This window comes from Argiope bruennichi, chromosome X1, assembly GCF_947563725.1.
Source record: "Argiope bruennichi chromosome X1, qqArgBrue1.1, whole genome shotgun sequence".
NCBI classification, from domain to species: domain Eukaryota; kingdom Metazoa; phylum Arthropoda; class Arachnida; order Araneae; family Araneidae; genus Argiope; species Argiope bruennichi.
The window spans coordinates 26,770,835-26,798,364 of NC_079162.1; the positions used below are offsets into that span (position 1 = coordinate 26,770,835).

General features: G+C 29.5%; 1 protein-coding gene across 2 annotated transcripts in view; it reads right to left on the reverse strand.

Moving 5' to 3' along the window:
* The window catches only part of LOC129958327 (uncharacterized), a 139,813-nt gene that overhangs the window by 88,221 nt on the left and 24,062 nt on the right, over positions 1 to 27,530 (reverse strand). For both annotated transcript variants that reach the window (XM_056070738.1, XM_056070739.1), the window contains exon 2: positions 12,631 to 12,702. The gene's annotated coding sequence lies outside the window, so the exon portion shown is untranslated. The remainder of the gene's footprint in view (positions 1 to 12,630; positions 12,703 to 27,530) is intronic.

Here is a 27,530-nt window from a genome sequence, read left to right on the forward strand (position 1 = left end):
AATTAATGAAGCAGCAGGGATGATGCAGAGAAATGCATTCGAGTGGGAAATCCTTCTCTCCACAATAAAACGATCTGAAAGGAAAAGGTTTTGCTGGAATAAGGAGGAAGGTTCACTGATTTTAATTAGATAATAGAAGTAGACCGTCGATTCTAAGCGATGAGGAAACATCCAATCAGACCGTAGGATGAGGGGGGGGGATGTTTCCGACGCATGAAAGATTTTCTTCGAAAGAAAACGATACTCTAATTAGATTTCCGCATTTCACTTCATGCTTTTAACGAGTGATTCTTTTTTTACAAACGTAACAAAAAAGATGATAAAATGGGGTACACAACAAGCACAAGTTTTCAATTAGGTCTGATGTCTTTTAGATGAGGCGTTCATTCACTATGAGGACGAAAGAGTGCAAATATGATAGTTTAATGAAGAGAGAAATTGTTACTTTAACAAGAAAAAGAGCGGCAGTTATCATATAATTGTACACTAGGGAGAGTTTTTTCCATCTATTTTCTCCTTTATTTACACAGCATGGCACGTTTTGTTTTTAACTTCTTGGAACTGCGCAGAAAATTAAATATGTTTTTGGATCTTTTGGATTCAAAATGTGACTCAGAAGCCCAATTTGAGTGCCAATAGTACATAAAAATCTCATTTAATAGGCTAGTTGCGATTTTAAGTTATCATGTTCAAGTGCACACGGATGGATAGAGAGATAGAAAATCAACTATTTGATTGATTTCATATGAAATTTGGTAAAAATTTACAAATTTAGTAATAAAATTATATGCTGAATTTCCTCTATCAAGTTCTTTGCGTTTTTTTAGTTATTGTATTCATATGAAAATGGATAAAGTGACAGAGTGCCATTAAACGAATTTCTTCAGACATTTAATGTAAATCGGTCGTTTTGGGGTAAAAAGCGAACCCTACATTTTATCCTCCTGTCTTGAGCTTCATGCTTCTCTTACAGACCAACAGTCAGACTTACAGACAACAAAACCAGAATCGTTTTTTTTTTTTTAATTCGGAGAAGTTTAAAGAATTCATTCAGATCTCAAGGTCGAATTTTCTGATAATTACAGTAAATTTTTTCTGTATGTTTCTTAAACCAGAAAATAAAAACAATACTTAAAGCATCGTTTCATTTTTCTTTCTTTCTAGTAACTTAATACATACAAGATTATTGACTACATCGCTAAGAAATGGAAAAGAAGTTAAACAGTAGCGTTTCGTAAGATTCTAATGATTCTGTTGAAGAGAAATGCAAGTAAAGCGGCAATTCCATGATACTAATGAAGAAAAAACACTTTCATTTCAAGATGATGTTCCATGCGCGATAGACTGGGTTTTCCAAACACTATTCACTTCATATAATTATTAATGTGACACTCATTGTATTGTATAATAGCAATTTCGAATTCTGTTGTTGGAACAGGACCATTACTATAATGATTGTTTGATACTACATAAAGAGAACAGAATCGAATGGATTCAATAAAGCATGAAGAGCTGATTTAAAAACCTCAATTCAATAATTAATAATTTCAGCTGTCAAACAACACCTTTTTCAAGAGTGTATTCCATTCTTCTAATATGAATAGTCAATTACATAATTAATAGCAACTTAGATGCATTAAAATGTCCCCTAAACTAAATAAGTGACAAACCAAAAAACGCATGGAAAATTTAGTGTGAATATTATGGAATGTTATAGCAGTTTTAAATAGTAGCTCTCAAAAAATCCTGGCATCTCTCAAAATATGCAATTTAATCATGTTATAGTCATTAATAATTTTCGGACTTTATGATGATGATTTTTGCATAACGCACGTTTTTGTAAATATAGTATATATATTAACAACTGCTATATCTCACTATGCTCACATACAAATACTTCGAAAATCGTTCAAAATATCGAATATTTTTTTTTATTGCTTAATAATGTTCTCTGATCCTTTAGCTTTCAAACGGTACCAAGATGTTGTCAATATTCGAAATATTTCTCGAGTTATAATTATTTTTCTTGTGGTGCTTTCATTAAAAACTCTAGTTACGGTGTTTTTAAAACTTATTTTATGAAGAATGATATTTTTCCACTATGTTGCTTCATTCAAACAATCATAACTCAACAAGAAATTAACCAAATAAAGTTATTTATATATCAAAATCTGTATGAAATAGCGTTATATTTATAGAAATAAATTTTTAATAGCTGTTTAAATGTTAAAATGACATAAAAAATCTCGCTTTTTCTATTCATCGTTGGTGAAAAAATTGTTTTAAAAAAACTATACATTTTTATAACTTGATTGAGGCAGACAACATGAAGACTAATATTAGGCATCATTTCCAACTAGAATTGTGTGTCTGTACAAATTAGAAATTAAGATATCATGTTTCAAAAAATAGGTTAATTATCTCATTAAATATTATTTAATTAATAATTAGTGTAATATGGTTTTTTCTCACTAAAATGAGTTTAAACATATATTAATAACCTAATGTAAAAAAACTGGATTTTTAAAGTTAAAATTAAAAAAAAAATCTTCAAGTGTGTATGTATACCTTAATGCTCATTTAATATATACTTAATGATCTAAAATTACATGTAATGTTATTAGAAATTTGAGAAGCACAAAAAAGTTAGTTAATATTTTAAATGTTTATTAAATGATTGTATATATTAATGTTCTTTTATAGTGATGGCTAAAGCGCAAATCCATTTTTGTACTCTTAATCGATGTATGTTTTAATGTAAATCATTTATTCCGCTCTTTTAAACTTGTCACCTAATACTGGAAAAAGCAAGATGCTAAAATGACATATCAAATCAAACTGTTGTTGAAAACGAAAGAAAACATCTCTCCACATCCAAACATAATTAGATAAGCATCTCCTAGATGGTAAAACAGCATACTTTCGAAGCATCTGCAGGATCAGGTTTTCAAGGTATTCTACATGTGTTCAGCTACCAGCATGAATTAATCATGTTGAAATTGATGAAGATAATTTGGTTTGTTATGGCATTGATTGAAAATGTTAGTCATTATTTAAGGTTATCGGAAAAAATAATTACACACATCAAAATTATATGAACAAAAACAATTATTGAAAAGTGGGCCAATTTTTTCATGTACTTTATGTTTAGATATTTGAATCTATTATTCATCTGTTACTAGAAAAGAATCCAGAAATTCTTCGTAATTATGAATTGACATCATACAAATTCCTTAATATTTTTTGGCTAGTTTTTTCCCTGAAAAATAGAGGCATTTATAAAACATAATGTTAGACATTAGGAACCTTACCTTTCAATTCATAAAAAGAAAGAAAATTGTTATTTATTAGAAAAGTAATACCATTAAGAGACAAAGGAATAATTTATAAAAATCTCTAAATTGAGTCTGATCCACAGAATCCAAGTTGCGCAACCCCGCTGTTCGGTTTCATGCCAAAAAGAGTTACTGCCTTTATCGCCATGCATAAATATCGATGCGATGTTTTGTTGTTGTTGGGCTATGCGCACAGCAGACCTCTAATTAGGTTTTGCTGAAGCAATTAGTGGTCTGAATTCTTCTTAATTTGAAGCAACCAGACAAATGCCATGAAAGATGAAACGTGCAATAGTGGCGCTTATCTACAAAAATAAAATGCTACAGTGCTGTTTGGGACTCTCCGACAAGGTTTTTAGTTACACCTTAGAGCACAAGAGGGGACAGAATTTCCATTTATCAATTCTCTAGGCCTAAACTAATTTCACAAATAATATCAACTACATTTTACATATTACTTGATAATAACTCGCATCTTCATTTTTTCTTTCATCTTATTTTAAAATCTATAATATTTAAATCATTCATTCAAATATAACTGCACACATTGAATCAATTTTACAATAATTAGCCATTAAAGATGTAGTTAATCATATTCATAAATATTTTAATTAAAGTAACAGGTGTCCAGCATTATATGGACAATCCTAGCGTGTGGTTTGAAATAAAATTTCTCCGTTTCTTGTTCAGCCTTTAATTTCAAAATTTGTTTTAAAAAACTAATTTCTTCATAAATAGCAAAACTGACCAAATTCATTTCTGAAGATTTCTTCCTTCTAGCTTATATGATTCGTAAGAAGAAATGGTAGTAATTAGCAATTAGTATTTAAACTAATTTTTAAATGTCATTAGACAGACATTACTTTAGTAAAAATTCTTAACAATTCTGTATTGTAATTCATTAGAATTTCTACTTTGCACGAGTTCGTTGCTGTTAAGATATATGATTAAGCAGCCAAACGCCTTCCTTTAAAAAAGGAATTACTTTTCCGATTTCCCGTCCATTCTTTTCGGTGCAAAATGACTTGAATACTCTGAGGTGAAACTGAGAAAATACGATTACTTCATTTTCAACCTTTTCAAAACATATTAGCTTTATTTTACTGCAACAAATACAAATTTCGCAAAATGTGGCATTAGTGAAAATAGCGGCCCTGACGCTAATAAAACACAATCCAAACAGATCAACAAGCAGATTCTTCAATAAATTACTACTTAACAATTCCGCCTTTGGATCTACGAGTTTGCAATTAAGTAATCAGACAAGCCACAAAAGTTGTAGTATGCGCTTAAGCTACTACGAGAAATAAAAAAAAAAAGGAAGGAAAAAAAAAAAAAAGACGTCGATTAGCTTTCCAACAATGGGACTCCTAAAACTCATCTATGTCTCCCAGCTATTTAGAAGCGAAGTCGTTGAACTGAAGTAAAAGGTCAGAGGCCAAATGGGATGACAGTTTCATTTTTTTCATACCAGATTATATTTCGTTTATAGTTCCATAGTTCGGAGCATAATGCTTTAACTTATGACTTTTCCAGAATATTTATTTATCGCATTTTCGTTTCCCTGTCCTATCACATGTAATTATCGAGATCGGTGTCACTTCGTCCAGTGATGCGTACTCTAAAAAAAAAATTCTCTTCCTGAAACCTTACTTGGAATAAGGAAATTGAAGTCGTTTTGTAGCTTTAGTTTCCAGCAACAAACGGAAGTTATCCGTTCCAGGGAAATAAAAAGCTTATTTATATACACACACAAAGTGCAAAACTATTAGAGGCCTTTCTTTTATTTATTTATTTACTTTTTATGAAATAGGAGCTAAATGTAAAAATGCCTCAGTCCCCACTATATTTTTTTAGAAACTTGTATATGTAAAGGACTCAGGCCAACTAGTACAAAGCTAATACTGTTTTCTTATTTGAATCTACTTTTTTTTATTATTATTATTATCAATGATTAATACTGATAAGGTAACACTAATTTTTCAACAGCAACTCTCTTTGGTGTAATAAAGTAAAGAGGCGTCTACTTCATAGTATTTTCGCCCTTTTCTTCATATTTGACGTTAAAAAGTAAGATTTAAGGCTATGAAAAAGGGGGATTCTCTTGGAGACTAGACATAAGATTAGAATTCGGACAATCTGTTAAAACCGTTTTCATCGAAACGCCAATGTCAATTATAGTTTCCTGAAAATACTTAGACACACAAACTCATTTCATTTTAACATATTCCTCTTAAAATAATTATAAAGATATATTTGATTAAATATTCTAAACATAATTTATTTAAACCACTGCGATAGATCAATCATTTATATGAAGAAACATCGGGTCTAATTTGAAGATCGTGTTCTTTCATTTATTGTTTCTGATATAAAAAACGAGTTTGAAATATTGCTAAATTGAAAATTTCTTAGTATCAATAAGTGGAAGTGATTCATTTTAAAAAGTATTGACATTAGATGAACAAAAACTTTCTAAAATACTTTCAGTCATGCGTTATTATACATTATATGTAAATAAATCTGGTGAACTTTTCTGGTTGCGATATTGCATTTAAGTTCAATTTTTTCAGATCTTTTCCATTTAGTTGAAATAGATATGTGAAGTAAATTAAAATATTTTTTTGTTGACAGAATTGTCTTTAAAATTTGGAGAAAACAACCTGAATGCGGATATGCTTGAATTTTCATTTCATTTGCGAGATATTTTATTTTTGTTTGTTTAAATTAAACGAATTTTCAGCTACCCCATATTGATCAATAGAAAAAAAAATAGAGAAAAACAACTGCTGAAATATAGATAGCACAGTTATAAATAAATTATCTACATTCGCTTTCATAAAAATAAATGATCTAAGTGTTTTGTATACGCTCAGAATGTTACAAAATATATCTTTAGTTCTCTCAAGATTATACAATCAAAATAAAAGCATTTAAATAAATGTTATAAATAATATTCCCCAGTGCATTTCGAAACCACTACAATATCCACTATATATCGCTCATATACTTTTTTTTACGAGCAAAGTTGTTTTTAATATGTAGGCAATGAAACTCGCCAATTCAAACTACTGCTATGTTTATTCCAATAAAACAAATCTTTCTCAACGTCTGTAGGTGTTCATGACCGTTTATTGATCTTCTGAACACCTTAAAAAAAGTTTCTTTTAAAACATTGAAGATCTCTTCTTGAGAATTACCCATTAAGTGAAAAACAAGTTTATAAGAACAACAACAACAAAAAAATGCAATTCTTAAAAACAAAAATCGAAGAAAGATATGAAGGGCAACGGAAACAAAAAAGTAACAACACAAAAGGTAAACATGTCTTCAGCCGTATCGTAATGAAAATCTTCAAGGTTAGGAAAACCATATTTTATCAACCTAAATAAAAAGGGGGAAGGAAATCAAGATTTTTTTTCCTCTCTTTAAGTTGAAGAAAAGCCAGCGCCTTTCATAACCACACCATACACATCATGTATAAATAGGCGTTAGCAAAGAAATCCAACTCCATCGTGTTACGTACAATGACCTGGACCAACTATCCTCCCCCACCCCCTTCCGCTCTCACTAAGGCGTTGTAATTGTCGAATGAGTGTTAGGGTCATTCCTGCCCCCCACCCGGAAACTAGCCGTGTTCAGTTTTCTGTATTCTTTTAGATCACGCAATTGCACAATATTTTGAATAACATGCCGCATATAATAACCTGCAAAGTTGAAAAATCTTTGAAAAAACAACCAGGAATGTTTTTTGTGGAAAGGTTCAACATGGCACTGCATTAACGAATTGAGGTATTTTGATTAGTTTTAATTGAATGTTAATTAATTTCTTCTTTTCGCAAAGAGTTTAAAAGAGAAATTTCGAAAAAACAGATATTTGCAAAAAAATACATTGTGCCAATTGATGCTCGTGTGACTAACGTGAAGTGCACTAGATTTAGAATCTTGTAAGAGGAAAAACACGTGACGTCACAACACATTACAAGACAAAATACAATCTGATGACAGTTGCATTTGTTGTGTGACTTCATTCCGAAATTTTTCTTTCTACTTTCAATCAACTTACATAATGAGTTTTTTTCAAAATTACCAATTAAATATCATCACTTTTCTTTTTCACATACCATAAAAAACAAAAGAAAATTACAGATTTATGATTATCTATTAATAAGTTTACGTTTAATTTTCATTGTAATTGATACCATGATTGAGTTTTATTTTTCAGCAACAATATATGTTTTTTTTTTTAATTTAAAAAAAAATGTTGCTTGTCATCTCACCTCATATGTTGATAAATGCGTTTGTCCAATTCCTAGATAGCATAAGAAATGCTTTGTCAACTTCCAACGACATGAACGTTTTCTCTTGAATGCTTATGCAATTTTAGCCTTATTGTTGATTTTTGAAAAGAGTCTTCAGACAGTGAAGTACCCTAGAGACATCATAGTGCAGGAGAAAATCTCTACTTTATTTTCATTCTGTCAGAATAGGACGAGGGTTTTAATTTACATGTGCCACCACAAATATAAATCGCACATTAATAGAAATAACACTAGACTATCTAAGCTCTGCTCAGTAACCTAAAGACTACATTTAAATTACCCGGCCCGTACAGAAAACCGATTCTTAGAGGATTTAAACCTCGGATTCACGATTGTTCACTTTCTGAGCAAAAAGCCAATGTTCGAATTTTTTATTAAATAAAATAATTCAAATAATTGGAAAATTGTAATTTAATTATCTGAATACTCTGTAAAGTTTGTAAGCGAAATCATTAGATTCTTATTAAATAATTCATCGCATTTACAAGCGTTTTTTTTTTTCTTCTTTTTTTGAAAAAAGAACGTTTTTATTCCCCTGATTTTGATACCTTCATTTGATCTGATATTTTACTCTTCAACTAAATACGTCTCTCTTTTTGACAGCTTTTAATCGCTACTCCAATCCAACGTTTTGACAATGTATCCATATAAATTGTATGGAATGATGGAGAAGTAATTTCTATGTGCATTGCCGCAATAAAAACTTTAAAATTGATCTATCAAGTTACTTATCGGCTTATCGTTTATACCTATTTATCTAGTTCTTTTGATATTACTCCAATTTGCTTTCTGTCGTTGACATCTTGTTGAAAGAGAAATTTTATAATTCGATCAAAAGCCATAAAAGGCGTTTGATTTTCATAGGTGAAGTGTGATAAGCCCCCTCATTTCATTTTGCACTGAATTTAAAAATTTTTGTATTCCAACCTACCGTGTTTTAGAAAAGGCTCCTATGATCCTTTTTTTTAAACGAAAAAGTCAAAGCAAACAAAAATAAAGTTTAATATTAAATGGATCTTGTCATTAAATTTCTGAAAATAAACTGTCATTTGAATAATTTGTTACTGACCGACAATTTTACAGATATATTTTGTAGATCTTTATTGTTAAACAATTTATTATGGCACGTCTGATAATAAAGAATACATAAAAACCATGCTTAAAACTCTGTCATCGAAATATACTAAAAATTTTGCATTGCTTTTGCTTTTGAATAAAATATTTTATTTAAAAAAACTAAATGGTCTTACTCTAATCACTCAAGTGTTGACTTCTTTTAGGAATAGGCTATTTAATAAATCATATTTAATACTTAAGATTTATTAATATCAAATACGATATTGAGGTGATAAATAAAGTTAATACTGAGGTTTATTTATAATAATAATCATTAATATTACTCTCAATTAAAAAGGATTCACCTCGAGTGATTTCTTATTAATAAAAATAAAAGCAAACTTTGACCATTAATTAATTAATATAAACCAGATCAAAACCTTTAACCTTTATTACAGTAAAACGGACTACGAATGATCTAGTGAGATAATTTTAAACCATTTATTATATTTCTAAGGCTTAACGATTGTTTTATATTATAGGTAATAAAAAGGTCAAATGCGTGACGCGTGTTCTACCAGTACATTTCAGAGTTATAAACAAAAAAGAAAGCCCTAAACAAAGATCAAAATGCATCTCTTAAAAAATAGTTCCTGCAGATAAATAAATGCAATTGAGTTCAAAAGACTAATGGAAGCAAATAACCTTTTAATTCTGAAACCAAAACATGAAAAAGCAGACTTCCGACTCGGTGGAAGAGACTCGAGACATGGCTCAGTGAATGCTTAAACAATAGTTAGGGGAAAAAAGCAAGCGTGTATCAACGCAATCATTAGGCTGCTGATAACCCTGATCATATAATATAATATAGAGGTTGCCTAAGACTCAATTTAAAGATCTTATAACCTTGATGCACACATCAGTACCCGGACATTAGTCTTGAACGCTTCAGCGCCTACTCGTTTGTTCAACAAAGGTCAGTTCGGCAACCAAGCACAACGTAAAACTACACTGTATATATACTTCTGCAGTGCTGATATGTAAATGATACAACTGCATCGCTGCAAACCAACAATAGTCTACGACAATGAATTTTTTTTTTAACTTTACGACTGACGATCTTCGTGCCGTCGTTAACGGAGCAAGTCGCATCTGCTGAAGAAATTCATTGTTTTTACACTTGTAACATGAACTTTTAGAGATTAACTTCCCTCTTCTTGGAAAGTATATATTTTGGAAGTCGTATCTTCACCGACATCTGTAAAGTGAATTAACACTCAAAGATAATATTTATTTCAAGTACCTTACTTGAAACAATACATGCAGGGTTAATGCAAACTTTGTGAAGAATATTATCCCTCTTCAAATATCTGCATTACCTGAAGCTGTGATAAGGCATTTTCTGTCTTGTTAGGCTTAGACTATAAGAAGGCGGCAATCCGTTTTAGCAATTCATACACCAATCATTAGACACAGAATTTGAATTCATCCGGATGAACTAAATTTCAAAAATTCATAAAAAAATTAATAAGAGCAAAATAGACAATTAAAACCACTTTGATAATGGAATAATGTAACTCTTGATGTGAAACCTCTAGAAAGAAAATAGGAAAAATTGAATAGAAATTTTATGTAGTTGTTTATGAAAAAGAAAATTGCAATGTGATAAATTTTAAATTTACTTAAGTAAACTACGATTTTCTACATTTTATTTTTAATTTGTGAAAACTGTTTCGAATATTCTGAAAGTCAGAAAAAAATTCTTAATGCTATCGCTGTCATATTAGGGAAAACATTAACTGCTACACATAAAAAAATTTAGATGAAAATTTGAAAATAGAAAGCATAACACCACATAGTCAAAGCAGAGAAAAAAATGTATAGAACTGTGGTCTTTAAGCATCGTATGAATTGAATACTTTCAACTCGCTTGAATTCCCTTTGGATATGAATCTATAACAATTTTCTTCAATTAAGAAAATATTTCAATGAAAAAAATGCGCCAAAAGCAAAATTTCATTTCGCTTACTTGCATTTTAAAAAACAGTTTAACAAGGAATGAAAAGTTAAAAAAAACAAGGGGGAATCTACGGTTTGATGAGAACTGGAAAAAAAAAGGGCGGTAAAAGAAAAGAAATCGAGGAAAACTGAGTGCTCCAAATTAAAAGTTCATTTTACAAACCAGGAAATGAACAAATAAAAAGAATTTCTAGGAAGCATTTAAATCGTTCAAAGATCTAAATGAGAGCACAGCACAAATAAATAAAACTTTACTGCAGTTACCAAAATTTTATGTTTTTCAGTTGTATGAAATGTTAGACAAATATCTAAGCAATGATATTGGATTTATTTTATATTTGATATTGTATTTATTGATGTAGAATCAAATGAAGAAACATTAATCTAATTCAAAGTGTACTTTTAACTAATCCATAGTATAAATATAAATTATGAAGCAAATAAATGCATTTTTTTATAATTGTCATACATCAGAATTCGAACACTGTCACAAATAAAAATAAGAGTCTTTAAAAACATGTTCATTAAAATGAAGAAAAATACATTTTCACGAAAAATATAGACTTAAAAACAAAATTATGAAATGCTCGAGGCATCGAATGAAAATACTCAATAAATGTGATTAAAATTTACTTTTAAATAAACTATCTTAAATTTTAAGAAATGTTTGGGATTTGCAATGTTGATTGGAACTTAACTCGTCTATAAGAAAAAACATCTTTATAATTTCCTAATAACTAAATTTCCTTGTCAATACAGCACTCTTTTCCACCTCGGCTCTTTACATTTTGTTTTAAGAAGTGAAATAAACGCACACTTTAATATTTTGTCTTAACCCAAGACAAGCATCCAGTACAAATCTCCTCTCTTAGTGAAACTAATTTGAATAGTGATTGAATAAAAAAGAATTATAAATTTAATACATGTAAAGATCTAAGTTATAATTTTGAAATTATTTTGGCTAAAATAATATCATAGACCTAGTTTAAAGACTTTCGGTATTTTTAATTAATTTCAAAAGAGCTTTTAAGGTACAAAGGAAATAAACCAATAATTTCTGTATATCTCATTCTAAATATTACAGATTTAAATATTTCAAATGTTTAATCAAAACTTTTGAACAAGACTAAGTCAATTTATTCTAGAGTGAGTAAGATGTCCACGAAAACAACATGCCTGTGTTATATAAGTTTTGAAACAAACAAGTTCAAATCTATCGATAAAGATTGGCAAAACTGTCAATATTGTCAAGGTTCCATAGAGAATAAATTGTTTTCTCACTAGCTTCTGGAAAATGGCTGAATTGATGTTTACTAGACGGTTCTTTTTATCCATAGCACAGAAATATAACTGACTTGATTTGTTATATAAATAACTCATTTTGAGGTTACATGAGAACAATCAAAAGTACTGGCCATGCAATTTTGAATTGAAGTAAATCGTGAAGGTGACACAAGAGCTTAATTCCCATACTCAAAATCCCCAGTCACCAATAGCATGGAAGCAGATATAACGTGCATCGGAATTTCATACACGATGGATCTTTGATAGAATAGGGTTTCGAGCTCACTGTCCTCTTTTACCGAGATTTATTAAGCCATCGTAGTCCTCGTGATTACGAAAAATGAGTGAATAGATCTTTTGAATAATTAAATCAAGAATTATCGCTCTAAAGCCTTATTTGATTTAATCAAAAAAGAGCTATTTCTACAACAACGTGAAAATCCAATAATTATATAACTATTTAAATTTCTAATATATTTTTTAACATTGTTTTAGAATAAAAATTATTAATAATTTCCCCCTTTTTTAGCATTTATATAACTTAAAGTGTTTAGCAATATAAAAATGCTTATAGAAATGAATCAAAGTTTTTCAGAGAAAAATAAATTCCTTACCTGAATTAATCTATTGACAATTGGACGTTCATTGGCTTTGAGAAAGTTAGCGAATCTGGTTCAGGCAAGTACCTAAAAGAGATGTATACTTATATAAATATTAATTTCATATTTCAAATAAACGCATATAATGTAATATTTTTTTCAAATATTCTCTCAAAATATCCGATTAGCTACTGACAGAAATCGCGTTTCTATTTCTGAGTTGAATGAAATTCTCCCCACATTATGAAAAAACTATTTTTAAAAAATATATTAATTTAAAAAATAAACTTTTTTTTACTTCGGAAAAAAAGTGCAGGAAGCTGTTTGTTTTGATAGAAAATATATCTATCTCAAAATAGCTTCCAAACAAATATCACACATAATTCCTAAAGAATGTCAGCCATCCATTCAGCAGAAGAGGAATAAATTTTAATTAAAATGATCGGTTGAATTTCTGTACAGCACTGAATGTAAATGTCCAGAAAACACTCAGCTTTACAACGATTGTTCAAGCCATCACTAAGTTCCTAATAGAATTTCAACATTCAGTGAGGAATTAAGAAAGAAAAAACAATATCCATAGTGAAATTATTCTGCAGAGTTAACACAGAATAATCTCCGATACATTCATTTTTAGGGGCAGATTTTATTTTACTTTATACTAATGTATGACATCTAAAGCTTCGGGTCTGGTTCCTCCGTAGGGTTTCGTAAATCAATATTGAATGTCAGAAAAACTCGTATAATAAATTTCTTCTTTCAGAATTTCCAGTGTTTGTGAGCTAAAAAGGTGAAGAAATCTCTTTGAAATTTGCGGATTCACTATTTGAAACTATATTTCTTTTTATTCCTCAATAATGCTTAATTTTAAATGATACGCAATCATTTTTCTGCTTAAAAACAAATCATATTTAGGAAATATTTAATAACCACTGTATATACTACATAAAATTCTTAATTTTCTTAATTTCATTAAGTTAAGATTATATGCTTAAAACATTGATTTCCAATAAATTTATGCATCAGAAAAGACTAGTTAAAACTGATTTATTTTTAAATTTATCAAAACTCTTTAAAAAAAATAAATGCATTGCAAAAATATACTTATTGATGTAACATTTATGCAATAACAAACATATTTAGCCCTTCACAAATAATTCAATTTAAATATTAAAAAATAAAATATATTGCTCAATTTTTTTATAATACAATTTAAATTTGAAGTTGTCCGAAAAGAGCCAAAATTATTCTCTAAGTTACTGGATTCCAAGATTTCCGGGATCTAATTTATGTATATTGATTATAAACAGCATTGGTTCGTTGTGGATTTCTGGGAATTTTATGGTAAAATTGCAAATAAACAATTCTTCATCAGAAAAACATTATTGATATACGAAAAAGTTACCAAATATGATGTTTCAAAAGCCTTTATTTTTACAATAATAAAATGAACGGAAAAAGTTTACTCATGTACATTTTGCAATCTTAAAGATCTTTTTAGCTGTTATCTTGGAATTGTTCGAGAATCGCAAAAGAGTACAACTTACTTTAAGCCGTGCTTGAAAGTTTCAAAACAAACACAGACATGAAAGCTTAAATAATCCGATGAATAAACATAAAGACGATAAATAGACCTGACATGTTTTCGAATCTCATCTCATGTTGTGCAAAATAAAAATAATATAACCTTGAAATTAGTATGATTCAGATGGAAAATCAGTGTAATCTGTAGATAATCCTTCTTCATAATACCGTCAAAGTCAAATTCTCAGAGTCATAATTCTGATAATACGGTTAAAAAAATGACGACAAATCTGTTCTGACAGTCAAATTTTCACATAAAATGGTTTAGATTTAAACATTCCTTGTGTACTTAAAATTTGTCAATTACTAAATCTTGGTTTAAGATTTTTTTTCCTGAAAACAAAAAGGAGCCCAGAAAGTTTTTTATTAAAGAAAAGTCGTCCTATTTTCCACCAAAAATTCTTAATTCGTTTCAAAAAATGTGAAGCAAGCATTATGTATACTAACCTCTTGCAAAACAATATTCTGATAACACGGTTCCCATATAAAGCGAAGCTCTTTTCTTTCTGTTTGCATTATTTATACGTTTCTTCCAGACGATTTTTGTTGAAACACAAAACGCATTATATAAATTATTTCTAAGTTTCGATATAATATGTCTAAATGAATCACATAAGAGGTATGAATTTTTAAGCAAAAAATTCTTAGTAATACGGAAAAAGTAAGGACTTGGAAAAAATAAAGGCAATCGGGACTTGTCTATTTTATCGTCAACGTTTCAAAATCTATGTTTTGGCATCCATCCAATGAATTCACATTTAATCCATGGAAAACAAGAATGGATTAAAATACGTCATTCTTAACACAAGCGCATCAAAGGATTTTCTCTAAATAGGAGTGACATCCATTTTTTTTTTCTTCTAAAATACTATAAATACCATATTTTATCTTCAGAATTATTTCAATCTTTTAATTCTTTCGGAATTCAAATCAAAGTGATGCGGTTGAATGGTCAACGGGTCAAGCGAAACCTTTCTATAGAGAACGCTTATTCCATTTTCAAAAGAAAAAGAGATACAGCAAGTTTTTAAAGTCGAATAATGTTTTTGCTTTCTCTTTTGAGCTGATATGAATTAGCTCGATGACCTAAAAACATTAATAAGAGAGAAGAAAAGCATCGAAACTTTGTTTCCTTTTTTTTTTTTTTTTCTTTCTTTCTTTGATTTTTACTAGATGAGAATGGCATGAATTAGCTTCAAGTCATAGTTAACAGTGTTTGCGGAAATAGACTTATAAGTGCAATATTGCTACTGAAAAAGAAAAGCCTGCAAATCTGTCACGAAAAAAAAAAAAAAAAAAAAAAAAAGAATAAAAGAACTGGTAACTGCCCAGTTGGAAGGAAGAAAAAGAATGAAGTGAAAAACCGTTTCATGAATTTTTCACTATCTTTACCTACATTTCCTACATTTAAAGAATTGAGAAGTAGAAAAAAAAATAAGGCGATTGAGATTTGAATTTGAGCAGCATTCAGAAAGTAATCATTTGCTAGAGTGTATCAATTGAAATGAATATGCATTCATTAATCTTCTTGCCTTGGGCCTATGTTCGAATTGCGTCTCTTATGCTACACAATTAAGTAAATAACGTTATGGCTATGTCTTCGCTGCGAAAATATTTGGACTCATGCAGAAATATCGCATAATAATAGCGATTTAAAATAGCATACCAATGCCGGCAGAAAAAATTTTAAAAAATGTCCCGAAACTGAAGGGTTAATATTTTTTACAGAAGCTTCGTTTTTTCAAAGTAATTCATGGAAATTGCATATATAAAAATGGTTGCGAATGCAGACTAGCACTACCATTGTCAAGCAAGAATAATTTGTGAAGTCGTAAAACCTTCGATATTCTTTTTTACTTTAAAAAATAATACTAACAGCATATGATAACGTTTGTCACTTGAACAGAGCTATGCGATGGCTAACAGCAATATAACTCATTCGATTTATATTTAAACTATTGTTCCTGATCATAAGAATGACAAGAGTTTAATGTTTTCGAGAAACTTCTGAGTGAAAGAAAACTCTTGTAGTTCGAAATTTATGTCATAAATGCATATGAAATGCATTTGGATCTTTGATATACATCCGCAATTTCTTCATTTGTTTCAATACGGTTAAAATTTTAAAGATTTTAAGGGGTTTTAAACTGCGATTGATGTTCCAGGTTAAATAGATAAAATGAATGCCGAAGTAAATGAAAGTTTAGACTTGTTTCAGATTAGATGGATTTTCATCAAATTACTAACTTTTTCATATATATTAATCTTCATTAGTCGCAATATGTAATAGATGCACATGTAATCTGCATCTATTAGCTGTTTTTCCCACATTGCAATCTGAATTTTTCTTACACAAAATGCAGTTACATTCTCAATGGAGGTTATTATTTTAAAGATAAGATTATCAAAATCGGATGAACATATCACAGATTAGAATTTATATCTGTTAGGTACATTATGATCACTGATGGATCAAAATTATTGTGATTCATGGGACGTTAAATGAAAAAATATGTTATCAACAATAATGAATAACAACCTATTTTCGATGTTTTGCTTTTTATTTAGAATATTTTTTTTTTCATTTTAGTTGCAATAATTCAGTACAAAGCTGCACATTATTAAATAATTAAGCAATATGGCAGAAATATAAGGATTATGTTATATGTCAACAATTAATATGGCGAAATATTATATTTTATCATTACATATCCCATTCTTTTTAGCCATTGCACCTTCCCTCAAAATAATAATAATATAAAATTACAAAATCGGTCTCAGTGCTAGAATTGGTAGAAAATATGGTATCAGGCAATATACTGCATCAACAGATGATAACAGTATATTTTCTACAAACAACCATGAGTGCTTTTATTTTCAAAAAATTTGTCAAAAAATCAAATTGTTGATTATTCAATTTTTTTAATAGCAGTATAATAATATTACTTTTGAAAAAGTTTAACATTCTTTCATAACTTATCATTTCTTATCTCCTTGTTATTGAGAAGAGTAGAAAAGAAGTACAGTGGCTGCTTCAGTTCACATTAATAAATACACTTCCGTAATAATGCTCCACTGCTTTCCATCCCCCATTATTTTCCATAATGCACTAATAGTAGCATAGTATGCAAATAAATTCGTAAATGAAAGATGCAGTCATCAATTAATTTACTCGATAGTTGCATGATTTCATTAAAAATGAGAATATTTAATGACCATTTAATTTGAAATGCTTCTGTTTGAAAAAATATGGTTTATGAAATCAGATTTTATTACATATACTATAATTTCTAAGAATAAGAATGTTATAGAAGAAAACATTTCTTAAATCACGGTTTTTCAATATAATTAGTGTAAGATCTGAATTTTTTTCATTTACATCCCCGAATTTAGTAGGAAAAGATATGCCAATCTAATTTTAGACAAAATATTTTTGCAATGCAGTTTTACAGATAAGCAGAAAAATAATAAACTGTTCTAAGATTAATAAAGAGAAATTTAGGTAAAAAAATATTTAGAAAATTTCTTAAACCCTTGGAAATAAAGCTGATTTTCTTAATTTTACAGGATTCCGAAAGAAGATCGGTAATTTTTGATATTAATAATAAAGTATAAGTTCTGAAAAGAAGATTGAAGTATCTCTCAAGTTGTATTGGATTTTAAAGGAACTTATCAAGGAAAACACATCTGAAGTTGAACAGTAAGATATTCTAGAAATTCTTTACTTTGTTAAAGAACGTTACTGGAAAAGATATACTGCAATTACAAATAATGAGCTACGAAATTTCTTTTATTTCTAAATTTTAATTTCTAATTTTCAAATATCTGACGCAGAAACAATATAATTCAGTGAAGAAAAACAATTGAATATATTTTCCAAAGAAACGAAAGGCTTTTTCTTCTCAAAATCAAGCTCAAAAATATAGGTATACAAACATGATTTAAAATAAAAGAAACTAGAGAATTTATAGATGAAAATTTCACCCCCTTGCAGCTGAAAATTACTTTTGCCAACGATTCTTTAAAATCAGATAAAATACTGTACACATAAAAAACATGATACTAAATTAGCACGAAAGAATAGGAAATAGAATCAAATAGAATTGTCAATAGAAAATATTTTCGAAAGCTGTGTTGAATAAAATGGATATTAAGAATGAATTATTGCAGTAAAACATCAAATATTCGTGACCCCAAGTGTTAAATTTTCACACACGCACTCAAATTCTTGATTGATAATCTTTGCAATCATATTTATTGGTGAAAAAAAAATAGAGAATAAATTTAACCATTAGATCAAGAATTTTTAGAATCGAAAATTCCTTATCCGATTAAAAAAAACATAAAATATTCAACTTGAATTATCTATTTTCTGGTCGTGCGACACGTGAGAATAATCTTCATGATTATTTTTCACTAAATTGGCAAACAAGTCAGAAGCTATTTGTCATCTTCTGGGTACGTGACGGTAAGCTGGAGCAGGTGAATTTCTTCCTCGCCGTCAGTATGGCAGCGAAATAACGGTATTATTTGGACTAGCCCAAAAGATGTTGAGAAACCAGCCACGTGATTTGACAACAGCTGACCATCCAAGGCCATAGCCATTTCGCTGCAAGAGGAGATATCTAGGAAGAGGAAAAACCTTTTGCCACGCATTGGCAACTCAGTTGCTGGAGTCATTAACTTCTGAATTGCGAAAACCCACTAAAGATAACGGGAAAGAAAGAATCAGAATAACAGATTTCACATTAACCAATTTTGTCTTAACGAAAACACAAATGACCCTCCTGGAAAACAATTCATTTTAAATTAAAGCAGCTCATTTAAAAATAAACTGGTTAATTGAAGTTAACGATCTGTCTTACAACTGATTTTTATGAAAGAAACGTTCAACCTTGGCCATAGAATCTAAGAATTTTGGTCTTACGACATACAAAAGTAAGCAAATCTAATCATTTAATGAAAGTATTTTATATTTTTACGTGGATTCAACTAGCAGTCACGAAAAGTATATATTTGCTTCTGTATAAAATCGAAGTCATCTTTAGGTAAAGGTAATCCATTGCGTCATAAGGTAAACTTTGGATAATATTTCTGCAATGAATCTTCGTTTCTGTACACTTTCAACTAAAATGTTTATACCGTCAAAGTCAGAAAAGAACGGAATAGTTACACATTTACAAATCAACTTCTATATACATATTTTGTTTGAATGTTTTTTTTCTTTTAGCATCCGAGAAATTTAAAGAATATTAGTAAATCTTTTCATTAAGTTAATTCTTTAATAATTTTTAAAAAGCTTTAAAATGCCTATGTTTTTGGACACAGATTGGTAACATTTATTCTAACACTGCATGTCCATTTTATAGAATTACAAAACTACAGTATTTTTTTAAATACTCTCCAAAATTCTATCAAGTTATTCATTCCACACGTCTAGTCTACCATCATAGAAATATAAGTGTCAAGATCACTGACAGAAGGTATACAAAATGCTGAAATTATATTATAAAAAGAAAATCGCTCGATTTCTAAAAAAAAAAAAATAATAATAATAAATTTGGTTTAAAATTTATTTTAGACTCCTGACACCTACCTTCACTTATTATATAAATAACTTTGGAAAGATGCGTCAAATTACAGGATTATTACTTGTTCATTGCTCTAAAATTTGTTTCTTCGTCTGTTTAATATGTGGCGCAATCGAAAACCCGACGATTAAATTGGAGACAAAGCGAAAAATGTCGCTGGAAATATTCCAGTCAAAAATGGATCTTATGATTGCTTTCCCACTCTGCATATTTAGAGAGCGAAACAAATGATACATTTTAATTTCATGTCAGGAATTTTAATTTTCTTTCAACGGAAACATATAACTTTGACAAAATGCCGTTTATTATTTATGTTGGAAAGCAAAATAATGAAGGAAAATCAATTAACCTTTCAATTAAAATTGTTCGATTCTAAATGTGCAAACATTCAGTGAAACTACGAAGGAAAAGTAAATTCATTAACTAACGCCTATTGTTTTTCCACGTAGTGGTATTTCGACTATCCTGTCGATACTGCTACGTACAGTGGTGGCGTTGTGGTCGGCTGTACGCAACAAGAAGAAGTGGTATTTCGACTAAAGGAAAGAATCCAGATTCTACTAAAAATAGCGTAAAACAAATTGATTTAAAATATCGAAACGAATTCTCAGATATTGCATAATGAAATCAAATTAAATGATCTAGAAGATGAAAAAGATCATTTCTTCAATAAAAATTTGATGACCGAGTTTAAAATACGATTTATTTCGGATATTAACCCGCATTTCGTCTGGCAAATGCGCATTACGGCATGCGTGAGCGATAATAATTGCAATTAAAGTTACGCAAAGTAATATTGGTAGAGGTTCCTAGGTGAATCGGAAACCAGTGTAACCCAAGCATAGTAGCAAAAAGGCAATGAACTGAAACCCGACTTGTGGGCGAATCAGGAAGAGTTCAGAATTTATCTGAAGATCCACTCGACGTACGATGGCTGCGCTAGAACAACAGAAACTTGTTCGAGTGGTCCGGAACCGTTAAACCATACTGATCTCTCAACTACTGTAGGTGGTAAAAATAGTCGGTTTGGGAATTTAATGAAATAAAACAAAGATGTTTGTTTTCCGAGTTATGCTAATTCTACATCTGGTTTCCGGAACAAACTCGTGCCGGCTTTCCCTTTTGAATTTTAGAGTTTCGCATTAGAAGTAAAACTGTTAATCAGAATTCGTTCTATTTCATTTCTTTATGTAATGTTAACTGTTTTAAAGCAGTAAAACACTAAAATCTGTATGAAAATAAAGGATGAATTACGAAACTCCTTACATGGACTTGAAAAATTTTCTATCTACAACGTCTCGAAGCTATCAATATCATTAACACAAGTCTATAATTTTGCTCAAGTAGCAATTCGATCATAATTCTCTGGATGAACAATTAACAGCTGAACTCGGAATCTGAACATTTTGTTTTGGTGTTTATAATCGCAAGAACCATGCTTGACTTTAAACTTTTAAGTTCAGAACTGAAGGTCTCGCGCAACGAAATGAAATTAGTTGAAACCAGCAGAAGAATTCTTCCTTCGGCTTTCCGATATACTTAAAGTATGTCTTGTAGAATAATAATAAAAACGTATTTGAATGTTTTCCTTTCAACCGACTGAATCCAACGTTTGATCGATATCTATTATTCTGGTGGCAAACCAGATGCTAATCGCATCTACATTCGCCGAGTCTTAAATTTATCGCATTCAGATACACCAGAAAATACAATCCAACAGAGGGTCAACCCTTTATTATATCAGATTCGAAATTTGATATAAATCTACAATTCTGTTGGTAAAACTATAAAACAAATTTTATTCGTGCAGCTTTTTGAGTTACCATGTTAATCTGCAAACGGAAGAGCAGACAGATTCCTTTGGTCAATATTTGTTAAAAATTTAAAAGAAAACTTCAAATTTTTTATAGAGATCAAACTTTATCCTTTGGTTGGTACATTTTTTTTTTCAATATCCTAAATACAGACAGAATTCCAAAAATGTTTTTATTTAACTCAAAAGTCTAAATATGCAGATTCAGCAAACAATTGCAATTGCTTTCTCTTTCTATATTTCTATAGAAGAAAATGTGAAATGCGAAACGGAAGCATGTGAAAACAAGGATTCTGAAAAGGAATGGGATTCTCGATACTTTTTCTACTATTAACATCTATAATTATTTTAATTTGATGTTAGAATATAACTATTATATTGATATCCTTTTCTGAATGGATGATCAGGTAACTCGTTTCGAAACTTTAGGTAAAACTACATTGACTGAAATTCACTTACCTAATAAAGAAGTTTGATTTTTAGGGTTAAAAACTATCGCTTCTAAAATTTTATTGGATTCATATTTTATATATATTTTAGAATTTTCGTTAATACATAATCATGAATCTAAAGGAAAAATGGTGGTGAGGCGGTTTTCTTAAGATCTTCACTCGCGTTTCGGGACTGACAGATAATGGCCTTGATTAAAGAGATAAGAATGTAAAAATAAGCGATACAATGAATCAAAAAAGATCATTCATTTGCAATAGATCATGAGAAAATCTTAATTACAAGCCTGATTTCAAAATTTTCAAGTTATTTCTTATAAATGATATTACATCAAGTTATTTCTTCTGAATTCAAAAAGTAATTTTAAGTTTAGCTAAAATGAATTTCATTTCCTTTAGTTCAGATAGGGAATACAAAAAAAACTTTTTAAAACCTCTTTAAAATTTAAATAACGGCTATCATTACTCTTTATTTCATTATAAACGTGCAAGTAAACTTCAAAAAATTTATTTTGCATTTCTTGAAATCCACATGAGCAGTTTTAAAATAGAAAAAATTAAATCCAACTTCAAAAATTTAGAAGAAATAATGCAGCGTAATAAATAAAAGGTCAATTGAAGTAAAAGATTTTCGGTATGTACAAACATTGCATTACAATTTTTTTAAAAGCAAAAATTTATTATATTCTGACTAACCAGTCATGTAAAAATAACCTCAACTGCTGCGCCTTAGACTGAAGTCGCAAATTAAAAATGGTGCGGTCTATGTGAAAAATTTTATTTTTGAAATGAACTAGTTCTTCAAGTATAGCAACAAAACATTAATACCGCCTCATAACTCCTCCACTGGCCATTTTTGGACCAAAAACTAGTTTTCGAAATATCAAATACAAGGAATCGATTTGGAGGGGGAAAAGGGGGGATGAACTCAGCAGAATCTATAAACAAAATCCGAAAAGCTTCGAAAATTGATTTTGGTCTCTTATAATTTGCGGTGCAAAATAACCGAATATTTTCAATTATACATGTCCGCATAAGTTTTTATGCTGAATTTTGCGTTTTTTTAATGATGAAAATGCCGCCATAAACAAAGGAAATTAGAAATCGAGAGATGATTCATGAAAATAAATGAATCAGCGGATGAAACAAACAGATGCGGTGTTATTTGCAAAACCGAGTTGCTTACTAAAATCTTTCTAAATAAAAAAAAAAGTACCAGCAAATGAGGAAACAGTCTTAGAAAGATGCAAATTCATTTTATTGTGAAGTAGAGAAAAACACATTTCAATGAAAAAAAAAAAAAAAAAAGCAGAGAACAATAACAAAAAAAAAAAAAAAAAAAAAAAAAAAAATCGTTTGCTTGCAACCAATTTTAAAGATTTCAAAAATGAATCATTGGATAATTTTTGCCCCAAGAATAAAATAAAAATGAAATCGATAGAAAAAAGAATGTTTCAAAATAACTATTGAATCAAAAAACCATGTTTTGAGTGATTTTAAATATTAACTTTTAATTTATTGCAGTGGTTTTTAAAAAATAAAACTTCAAATTCAATGGTCCTTCGATTCAAAGTACGCAAATATCGAATGTTTCATTCGAGAAAAGTCATTAATATAAAATAATCTTAACATATTGTAAACTTAATATTTTAAATGCGAAAAATTTCCAGAGAAATATTTTATTTCCAACAGATAGCAGAGATCTGTTATACCAAATATTTGCTGTTGAACAAACGTTTGTATTGCTGAATCTTCACATGTTGGATTAATATAAAATAAAGTCTATAACGGTTCTTTAGGGTTATTTATACAACGTTTAGAATCTATGACAAAATATGAGGTTGAAAATAGATGTAGCATTTGTAGATGATTTTTGGTTAGGACAAGAATGAAACTTCAAATATTTTAATCCCTAAGGCGACAAGGTAAATAAAAATATTGCCCAAATTGTCATGCATATGCTAAATACGTGTGATTTTGACTAAAGTGATCAACCTTCAATATTTTCTATTGAAAGAAAAATATTGTATTGAGATCTTAAAAACTAAGTTTGAAGAGACGATGCACCTTCACTACATTTAAAAACGTACTTACGTTTTCAATTCTAATCTATGTTTATCATTACAGGTTGACATTTTAGAGAGATTATCATAGAAATTCTGAAAATACAGGTCAATTTCTAAATCAGGACTGAAAATTATATCAATGATAAATAATATAAAAATGTGCAATGTTCACAATACTCAAAAAAGATTTTCGTCAACTTGCTTAAACTTTTTCAAAGATGCAAGTGCTGTATCAGCAAGCATTCGATATTTTTCAAAGACAAATTTATGAGTTAAAATCTCAAAAATTATAGTGAAACAAAAGAAAATAAAAGCGGAAGAGAAACCACAGCTCGCTTTAACTATAAACAAACAAAATATAATTGTCGAGGATCCTTACAACAATGCACAATACACATGGTGTTAGATTTCTCAAATAAAAATTGTTGTGTTTAGATATTCAAATTGGAATTGTTTAACATAATCTGGCATTCAAGGAAAATAGGATAAAATTCTTTTCGTGAAGGAATGTTTGGATGTCAGTGGGAACAATAAGGAATGTTTTCACTTTCAAATACGTGACACCTTTATTTGGATTCTGAAATTTGAGGAAAGATTCTTGGAAAAAGAAACAGAATTTTAGATATCATTATTAATAATGCATGTTTAAAAAAATTATAAACATGAAAAAAAAGCTATTATACATGCATAAAGTCATATTCTATTATCTTTTCACCAGTAATACAAAAACAGCGATCTCTTTCTTAAAATCATTCTATCATTTTTTATATCAGTACTTCAAATTACCTACACATATCTCGTTGCTCAGTGGCCATCCCTTCCATCACGATACATGTTATTTTCCTGTGTGTACAGCGCATTCCTAGCTGCTTCGATGTAAATTCCGTGTAGAGAAATCAAATCGTGAAAATGACAAAACTTGAATTCAATCCATCTGCTTGCAGTCACAGACTTATTGAAAGAGGGATAAAAATTAAAATATCACCATTCAAAATATTGGAGAAAAAAAATTCAAAGGTCATAAGAATGTCCAACTTCGGTGGCATGGATTTCAGAGCATGGAGATATAAATGACTATCGCACCACTTACAATGTATAATTAATATGCATCATGTCTATGAACAAATTATTTTACGATAACTTTTGAAGCCATTTCAGAATAATTCGTTTAATTATATATTCAAATCCATAAGAGCACCATATGGAGTTCTCAACATCCCTCGTTTCGTAATGCAATTCTATGAATAAAGATAATTTCCTTCGGTCATTCCATATTATAATCTTTCACGACTTTCATTTTCCAGCCCACTGATTTTTCCTAATTAATGCAGTGGGAAATTTGACTTCATTAATATTTTTATGGATTGTAAAAAATAAATATATCAGTTCAATGGAGTAAAGTTTTAAATATAACGAAAGATAATGGGGAAGGTATTAAACAAAACAAAACGGCAGTTAACGTTTCAAAGTTTATAGAAATTTAAGAAAAATAAATCTTTATAATCGCGTATCAAATCAATTTCAACGAATACTAAGAAAAAAAACTGCTTCGTTAAGATAGCTTAATGTAAAAAATCTTTACCGTGGTTCAAATGGCTTTAAAAACAGCTACTTTGATAAAATTTGTATTTGTAATTTTAATAAAATTTATATTTAATATTCATCGTTATTTTGTAGATATACAGAAGTGCAGTTTTTTCGATTGAAATTCTATTTATAAAAACGCTGAATAAAAATCATAAGTGGAATAAAAGGTAACATCGTGAAGTTAAATATTTAAGTGAAAGAAAATCTATTGTAACGAGTTTTGAAAGAGAGTAACTCTCATATTTGCATATATCAGATGCAAGTTAAAAAATCTAAAAATTTACGGAGGAAAAAAATTAATTTTAAAAAATTTCCTTGGGAATTAGTGTCTTGTCGAAAAATAGAATTTCGCAATATTTCAGATGATAACCGACTAAATGAAGAATGAATTGCACTACTACTACTACCTTACAACTTTGCTTCCGGTAAGCACATTAGCTGAAGAAAATGTAAATTTCTCATATTTTCCTGAAATATGTGAATTATGTTCGCATGAAAAAATTTCTTTCATGATTTGCACATTCGCTAATGACTATGACGGCAATAACCTATTCAATCTAGATAAAAAAGAAAATGCGTAGCCTTTCGAAAGGCAGAAAAAAAAAAAGTCGACGGTCATGGTTATACCCATTGTTATTTGTCAATTGGATAATTTTTTCCCCGCTTGGTTCCGCCTTCTGCTAGTTGACATCGAAATAACTTTTTGCAAACAAGGTATTGTCTTTTGAACTTTCACCAGTCTCTTCCAAAAAAGAAAACCCCGAATGAACCGCATTGGGGAAAAAATAAACATTAAAAGTGAAGGACTTAAGATAAAATGCACTATACAGCAATTATTTTTTAATCCGATTCCCTTATCCAATGGATTCATTTTATAATTGTTCGACGGAATCAGGGCAAGTTTCATTATCTAAAATTGAAAATGTTTAATTCTAGAACCGACAATTTAGAGAGAGATGTTCGTGGGAATCATTTTAAAAAATAACTTTCCTGCAATTCTAAAAAAAAATTAATAGAAATAGGAAATTCAATAAAAAAAAGCAAATTGTACCATCTTGAAGGCCTTCTGTTATGTCTGTCAACAAACTCTAGGAAATCCCTTGAATGCATCAGAAGTTCTACACACGGTAACAAAATCATTCACATTAACGCTGACATATGAGACCACAGTGGTTGGTGGCAAGATATTGTTTCGGAACATAGTATTGCGGATTCGAAAACATCCATCCAAATTCCGAATCCACCGAAGATCTGCCGTGTAAGCGGCTCTAGTAGCGCTAAATCCGTCAAGATCAAATGGCATCTCGTTAGAGCGGCGTGGAACTTTGAAGAGAGGACTGCCTCGGCTATCTGCCATCTGAATACGGGTAAAATTTAAGGTGTTCGTCCCTCGGGTTGCTTGAAAAGTGCATGTAAATATAAATGAACTAATTACAGATCAGTAGAATTCTTCAATATCTTACTTTCTTTGTAGTTAAATCGTTCCTGTTCTCACTTAGACTTATTAAGCAACTAAGCATAATTGACAAGTGATTTTTTTATTTGACTAAAAGGACCTGTTATTTTCTTTCAAAAACAAAAATGTATGAACAAATGCATCACAATTATTATAAATTCCGCGTATTTCTGCATATATTTACACCTAGTTTTTAATCTTATTATCGGTATTTTAAAGCTAGTTATCATTGGGATTCTGAAGAAGGCTCTTAGATATTTATTCTTGCTACAGTTTTTAAAAGCAAAGTCAAATTTTTTTTAAAGATTTTTTACTTAATTTCAGTTAGAACAAAACTAGTGATAATTTCACTGGATCTCATTTAAATGT